A 7,765-nucleotide genomic window follows, 5' to 3' on the forward strand; every position below is an offset into this window, starting at 1 on the left:
GGAGACACTTTGAGTGCCAGTGGAGGGTAGAAGGAGATGAGATCATGAAGGTTGGGGCTCATTGTGCAGGACTTGAATGTCAAACACACATCTGATGATGACAGTGACCTTTATTGTTGGATAGTGCCATTCCTCAAGCACACACTCCAAAATCACTGCCTCTGAAGTGAGAATCAGCTCCAAGTGCCTCTCCTAAATCTTTCTTACATTATTTTGGAGAGACATGGGTCAAATCTTTACAAAGGGAAATGGAGTGGAGAAGCTAATACTCAGTGAATGACTTCTAAACAGGAGCCCATGGGCCTGATCCATCTACCTTCTGAACTATTTCCAAACCTGACTCATCATCCAAATTAATTAAAAAAAGAAACTTTAATAAGAGGCACTTCAATAAAAAAAGAAACAGGATCCTAAGCCCTTCAATGACCCTTGAATCTCTAGGGTGGGACTCAGGAATCTATACATTTTTATAAAATTCTTTCAGTGATTCTGATGAAGAGTTGGATGTGGGTACCCTTGCACTTAGAAGACCTATAACCACCCTGTATTTGACTGCAGATTCACCAGTTGAGCTCCATTTTCTTTCATGGAGAAAACATTTTTCTCTCTTTGGACCTTTGACAAGGTGATTCTTGTTTGACGTTCTCTTTGAACTCTAAGCCCCAGGTTGTTGCAATGTCCCAAAAGTTTTAGGCCTCCAAGCCTGCTCAATGACATCCATTCTCTAGAAACTTATATGTTTGGTTAACTTCCAACCCAACTGTTTTACATCTTGTAAGGGGCTTTGGAAAATCATTAGACCTCAAAACTTAAAGTGGACCCCTGATAGAGATTTTTTTCTTAGATTTGACCATCCATATCTATGATTCTCATCTCACTAGTGCCATGGATCAAGCTTTCTGTCTTTAGAAAATTACCCAGGCTGAGACTGAATTCAATGGTGATAATAGAACATTTATTTAGTGCCTTCATGAGCCCTGTGCTTTGTATATATCATCTCATGGGAACTACTCTGACAAGCTGGGGATATTAAGATTATTTGTCCAAATTTATGCATGAAGAATCAGACTTAGAAAAGAAGCAGAACTGGGATTCAAACTCAGATATTTCAGTCCAAATTCTGAGTTAGTAAACTACTTCTCCCAGGTGTGTGTATGTGTGCGTGTTGGGGGGGGGGGCGGTTAGAGAAGAGGACAAGGAACAGAGGTGGTGAGACAGAATTTCCTTGTTGGGACCTGATGCTTATTATCCTGTTCTATCCCCACCCCACCTGCCTTAGCCCCTCATGTTCTTATGCCAGTAACAGCCAATACAGGAAAAGCTTTTTATGCTCCAAGGCAAACTTTAGCAAAGAAAGTTGAGCTCCTTCTGCAGAAACTAGCTTTCCCTGTGCTTCATTTCAGAGCCTCAGTAGACCCACAAATATAATTTCCAGCTAATCACATATGCGCCAGACAGTTATGATATACAATAAGTGATTAACACATTCAGCTGATTCCCTTGAAGACAATTCACCAAATTTATTGGAAGGCACTTTTATTCAAGATGCCACACACATTCTTTTTTCCACATTTCCTTCCTTTGCTGATTCACTGTGTATTGTGCCTGAATCATTTGGCTTTTTTAAGCCAACAGAGCTGAATGGGAGAGACCCAAGCCTATGATTACTGCTGGGAAAATGGCAGGTTTGGCTCATGAGAAGTATGTACGGGGCACTCTTTGGGATCAGAAGCCTTCTAAATCTGAGGCACTTGAAGAGGGAGATAACCATCACATTTGGTTCAAAGCTTCCCATGGAGATTGAGTTCATCTCCACAAATGCTATTATTTGTTGATAGGAGGAAAATTATGCTGGATCCCCTTGGTCTGTGGCAATTAGTGTGAATTCTCCTGTGGCAGGCTGAGCCCTCTAGAGCTTTAATTGATTCTAATGCAGAGTGGCTTAAAATAATTCACTCTTCCACAAGCTAATCTCTCATTTCCCGGAGCAGACTGGATTGTTCAGAAATGAGCCATTGAGAGAACTCTTTCTTCTCACTCAGTCCTAGATTTATGGCATATCTTTCCAGAAAAGAGAGGCCAATGTGGGTTCGGGGTCAGGGGAAGGGAATGAGGCTGGCTGTGCCTGTTATGTGACTCCAAATTTTTTTCTCCAGCCTAAAGAGTCTCATCCTTGTCCCCCAAACCTGCTTGATAAACCCAGGACAATGTGCATTAAAAAAAAAAAACTATTCTGTTCCTAAACCACTTAAAGTACTAGATGGCTAAAAAGACGTTAGCCAGTGCAACTGTGTGGAAAGAGTGCCATGGTTCAAGTTCTTGTCCTGACCCTACAACCAACCAGCTCAGTTCTCTCTTCTGTAAAATGACCCAGTTGAATTCACTGCTCTCTGAAGGCTAAATTTGATTAAATCCATTTCATTATTCTACAACAGGGTTTCCCAACCTCTGCATGAATAACGTTTGGGGGCAGATAATTATTTGTTATAGGAGCTGTCCTGTGCATAGTAGGATGTTGAGAAGTATCTGTGGTTTCTACCTATCCCACTGAGTAACACCCACTCCACTGAGATGCAACAACAAAAACTGTTTCCAGATATTGCTAAATGTCCTTTGCAGGGCAGAATTGCTCCTGGTTGAGAACCACCTTCAAAACCTCCCTGTTGCCTACAAAAAATGCATCATTTATTAAATATTAAATATTATTTATTGGTACTGGCCAAAGATAACCAATTCTCAGTCCTTGCCCTCAAGGAACTCAAAGTCTAGCTAGGAGGACAGATAATTATAATCTAGTGAGGCATATATAATAATTAGAGATGTGGAGGAAGGAAGTGAGAAAACTTTTTGAGGGAGAAGACAAAAAGCTCAGAAAGCTTTTTCATGAAAGGATGAATAGAAATTAGCTAGGCATTCTCAGCTAATGGGACAGCATTTTAAAAAGGCTAGTGGTGAGAAAAATGACCAACTCCCACAAACCTGTTTGAACTGGAGAGTGGTGAGGTTGAATGCCTCAGGGACAAAAAGACCCCCAATCCCAGCTATGTGTGTACGATGTTTTTTGTCATGTTTTGTTTTGTTTTGTTTTGTTTTTGTTTGTTTTAATTCCATTCTGGAGAAGCAGTTCAGAACCCTAGAGAACTCCACCCATTGTTCTGTTGAATCCCCAGTAGAATGTGACTGTGTGGAGCTCTCCAAGGTACTGACCATATCCATATAAATTGCCTTTAATCAGCAACTCTGTACCTAGGGACCTGCCTAGAACCTTGCTGTTTCCTGTACCTGACTCCTGCCCATGCCTGCTCCCTTGGCTGAAGCTATGTAGTGGAAAGAGCATAGGTTTACCAACCTAAATGATTCAGATTAGGGGAAAGGCAAATAAATGCTAAATTGTTTTATTATAAATTATGGTGTGTCCCTGTGAAAGAATGTTACACAGTGGTGGCCTTATATGTTTTAAAAAATTATTTAGAATTTTGTGTTTTCTAAGATGTCTATAGGATCATGTATTTCTTTACTCAGAAAAATATTTAAAATAAAAATAAAGACCTTTGGAATCGAAGGACTGAGATGTAAATCCTAACTCTTGTCACTTAATAGCTGTCTTGGGTCAGTTAATTTAATCTTCACTAGCCATTGTTTACTGAACTACAAAACAGAAAAAAAAAAAAAAAGGACAAACTGTCAATAATTCCCCTATGCCTACAATGCAGTCTTCTTGGGGATATTAAATAAGCACAAGCACATGTATCTACTACTGTGTTGCTTAAAGAAAAGAAACAAACACTCAGCAAATGTTTATTTCCTACCCCATCACTTGGATGCTCAGTTTTCTACTACAGCAAGGGCAAGCCTGGTGTAAAACAAGGGTGGCAACAGGTTTTGCATGCATGGACAGTTAGTGCCCTTCCCACTTCCCATTCATGAGGACTTCATTAGAAACAGAGCTCTGCCATGAAACTAACTTTTAATATGTTTATGTTATTTCCACACCTGGCTCCCAGTACATTAGCATCTAGCCCCTGACCCTCATGACAGGATACTGGAAGATCATTCCCTGAGTAATCTGACCATCTGAAAAGTAAATGCTTATATTTGGTGTTCTCCCAACCAATAGCTAAGCTGGGTCACCCTACTTTAAATCTCAGAGTTTTCAGGCCCCACTCTCTGCTCAGAACTTCTAATTAGTTTTTTACTTTCCCATTCATTGTTGTGATCATACAGCCAAGTTTACATCTAAGGAAATTCTGTGTTATGGGAGATCAAAAACAGAGGGAAGAAGCAATTTGGACGAAATAAAAACTATGCAGGGAAGAAAAGTTCCCAAATGTATATTATGAGAAATAAAAGAACTTCCATGAGACAAGAACAGGAGTATATATGTATATTTTAAAGAACATTCAAGGTACATTAAAAAGCTCTTGAAAATGAGAAACTTGATAGCAGAAATGAACAACTGGGTAGAAAGATAATATTGAGGAAATTTCATCTCACTCTCACCTTCCAACTAAAAGAGCAAATATACATAGAAGAAAAACAGGAGAAAACATTAAAAAAGAAAAGAGGACCATCATAAATGTCCAACATTAGAATAATGACAGTTCTAAAGAGAAACAATAGAGAAAATGGGAAAGAGTAGAAAATTCTTACAAATGGATGCAAAAAATTTCCTGGCATGGATTGAAAGGGCCCACCAAATACCCAGCCTAATGAATGAAAGAAAGAAACTCACAAGACACATACATCATTGTGAAATTTCAGATCACTGGGACAAAGAAAAAATTCTACAAGCCACCAGCAGTGAGCTATATTATATATGTAATATAATACATATAATAATAATATATATTACATATAATGTAAACATATATATAATATAAAATATATTTTAAATAATTTTATGTAATATTTATAAAAATATTTATAAAAAATATTTAAATATGTAAATGTTTTATATAATATACATATTTATATATGTAATTTAAATATATAAATATGAAACAAATATTAAGTATATTTAAAATTTTTATTTTAAAATAAGTATGGATATATTTTAAGTAAATTTATATAATATTTAAATGTATAAATATTAATATGAAATATATTTATATAAATATAAAATATTTTAAATAAACTATAGTCTCAAAGATCTAGAATCAGAATGACTTTAGATTTCACAACAGCAACACTCGAAACAAGAAGACAATAGAGAAATTCAAAGTACTGATGGAAAAATTAACCTCTATCTGGAATTCTATACCCAGCCCAACTATAAACCAAGTACTATAGAATAAAAACATTTCTAGACCTGTACAGTCTCAACAGATTTCTCTCCCCATGTACTGTTCCTCAGGGAATTACTAGAGTATATACTCCACAAAAAAATAGTACACCAAGAAAGAGAAATACATTGAATATAGGAATCGTGTGCTCCAGCACTGGAAGGGATGAAAGAAATACCCAACAGGATGGTAAATGGTGGTCTCAGATTGACAACTGTGAACCAGGCTTGGAGGACAACCAGACCAGGTGATAGCAGAGTGCCTCAAAAGAGATGTGTTTAAAGCTGTCATCACCAAGACCCCCACTGCTGTTAATCTTTTTTTTTTTTTTTTTTTTTACCTGAGCATTAGAATTACCAGGTGATTCTTGCTGAGCAGATAGTATGTTGTGATTTGCCTTAATCATTTCTGATGTGGAGGATGCTGCTTTTCCTACTATGGCCTATTTTCTAGATCAGCTAAGGATGCTCTTTTCACCCCACAGAAGTGCCCTCTCCTTTGATCTACTTCAGAAGCTGAAAGTAGGCTGTGGTAAAGCAGAAAATCCAGGGCAGTCCACCTCTGGATCATATTTCTTTTGGATACCCAGTGCCTGGCCCCCACCACAGCCTTACCAGATGTCCAACTCTGCTTTCCCAAGACCCACTCATTACCTTGCCCACCTACTTCCCCAGAAGAGGCTCTTGTAAGTAGATACTTGAGGGAACTGAAACCAGACTGACCAAGGACTGTTTAATTTATCTTCTCCTGGCTGCCTTCCAACATCGCTCTTTCATTCTCAGCTAGATTTATGCTTCTACGCAATACTTGGTTTAGAAAAATATACCTAGGTGGTAAACCTATAAGGAAAACCAAGAGTATGATTAGCACAAAAGTCAAGATAATGGTTACCTCTGGGGAAGAGGTTGGAGGTTTTATTTAGAAAGGGATATTTGGCAGACTTCTGAGGCACTGGTCAGTGTTCTATTAATTTCTGTTGTAAGTACAGAGGTGTTAAATGTAATATATTTTCAACTCTACATGTATCTAAAATACTCTTCCATACATATTGTACACTTTACAATAAAAATTTACATACCAAGCTAAGCCACCCTGTGAAGCCATGAAATCATATATGTTCATATGTACTCTCTGGGTCTCGAACAGAGGGAACTGTGAAAAAGGACATAAGGTTATTCCTCTCTCAGAGCCCTAATCAAGAGGTAACAGGAATAGCAAAATACTCAACCAGCAGCACAACACTGAGGTTTCTCAGACCACTTTAATAAATTGTTTTCACAGCACTTGGAATCCTGTTGTATTAACCTGGATTCCATGAAAGACTGCTCTGCATAGAAAAGCAACCCAGAGCCACCCCCTAAGCTATTAGTGAGAAGGTATGATGTAGGAGGCTGTGTATTCTCCGTTTGCCTTTCCTGATGCATTCTCTGCCCTGTCCACCTTGCTCTGTGCCCCAGAGGCTGATTTCTACAGACTACATCGCCCAGGCGCCTCTATTCTTTGGCTTTTAGCTGGATTCTGTCAATGGGAAGCACTGTTAGGAGAATAGAAGGCAGGAAAGAGAGACAGAGGTCAAGGATATTTCTCCCCCTCTCCACCCCTTAGTGTTTTCTTAATTCCACACACACCTCTATGAATTGTTCCATATGCAGTTTTCTTCAGCCGAACCATTTTGAGTGTCTCTTCCATTTCTTGTTGGGACCCTAACATTTTATTTCAATATTTACTTGTCCTTACCCAGTGGTACATTTTCATGTTAATATGGATTTTTGAGGACCCGAAGGCAGCACGTTTTTGTTTTGTTTTTGGTTGTTTTTTGTTTTTTGTTTTTTGTTTTACAACCAACCTTTTAGATATACGTCTAAAAACATCTTTCTCCAATGCGGGGCGTGGGGGGGGGCGGTCTGCAGCCATGGCTTTTTGTGAAAAGGTTGTATGTTGGTTTATTATTCAATGATATTACTGCAAGCTAAGTGTAGAATGGCTTTGGAGAATGGGCTTCTGCCTTGTGGAATTTTTATTCCTTTTCCAACTCCATCCCAGAAAAAAAGGAGACCCCCATCCAGACACTGGCCAGGATGCAGTTCTCATAAGCATACTTGCTTGCTTTAAGAGAGGGCTTTTTTCCCCCCACAGAATGAGTCAGATGCTGATAGACTCCTAGCATCTCTCATCTTCCCGTTGCCTCTTCCTTTGTGAAGATCAAAGCTCACCTCAGGAGAACTTCCAGAGAGAAGAAATAGCCAGCGGAACCCCCAAAGCCGGGCAGGAAAAGCAAGTAAACAAGTGATTGACGCACTTTGTAGACTAGCTGGAGGGGCTGCAATGCAGTCTCTGCTGGGGATGAGCGTGAGCAGGGGAAGTTGAGGAAGCAGTCCAGGATGGGGGCGGAGCCCCGGAGGGCTTGGGTAACAGCTCATTGTTTCTCTGGGTTCCCAGGGAATAAGACAGGCCTCGGACAAAACAAACACAAAACAAACGTG

The sequence above is a fragment of the Prionailurus bengalensis genome, chromosome B2 (genome assembly GCF_016509475.1).
Source record: "Prionailurus bengalensis isolate Pbe53 chromosome B2, Fcat_Pben_1.1_paternal_pri, whole genome shotgun sequence".
Classification (NCBI taxonomy): Eukaryota; Metazoa; Chordata; class Mammalia; order Carnivora; family Felidae; genus Prionailurus; species Prionailurus bengalensis.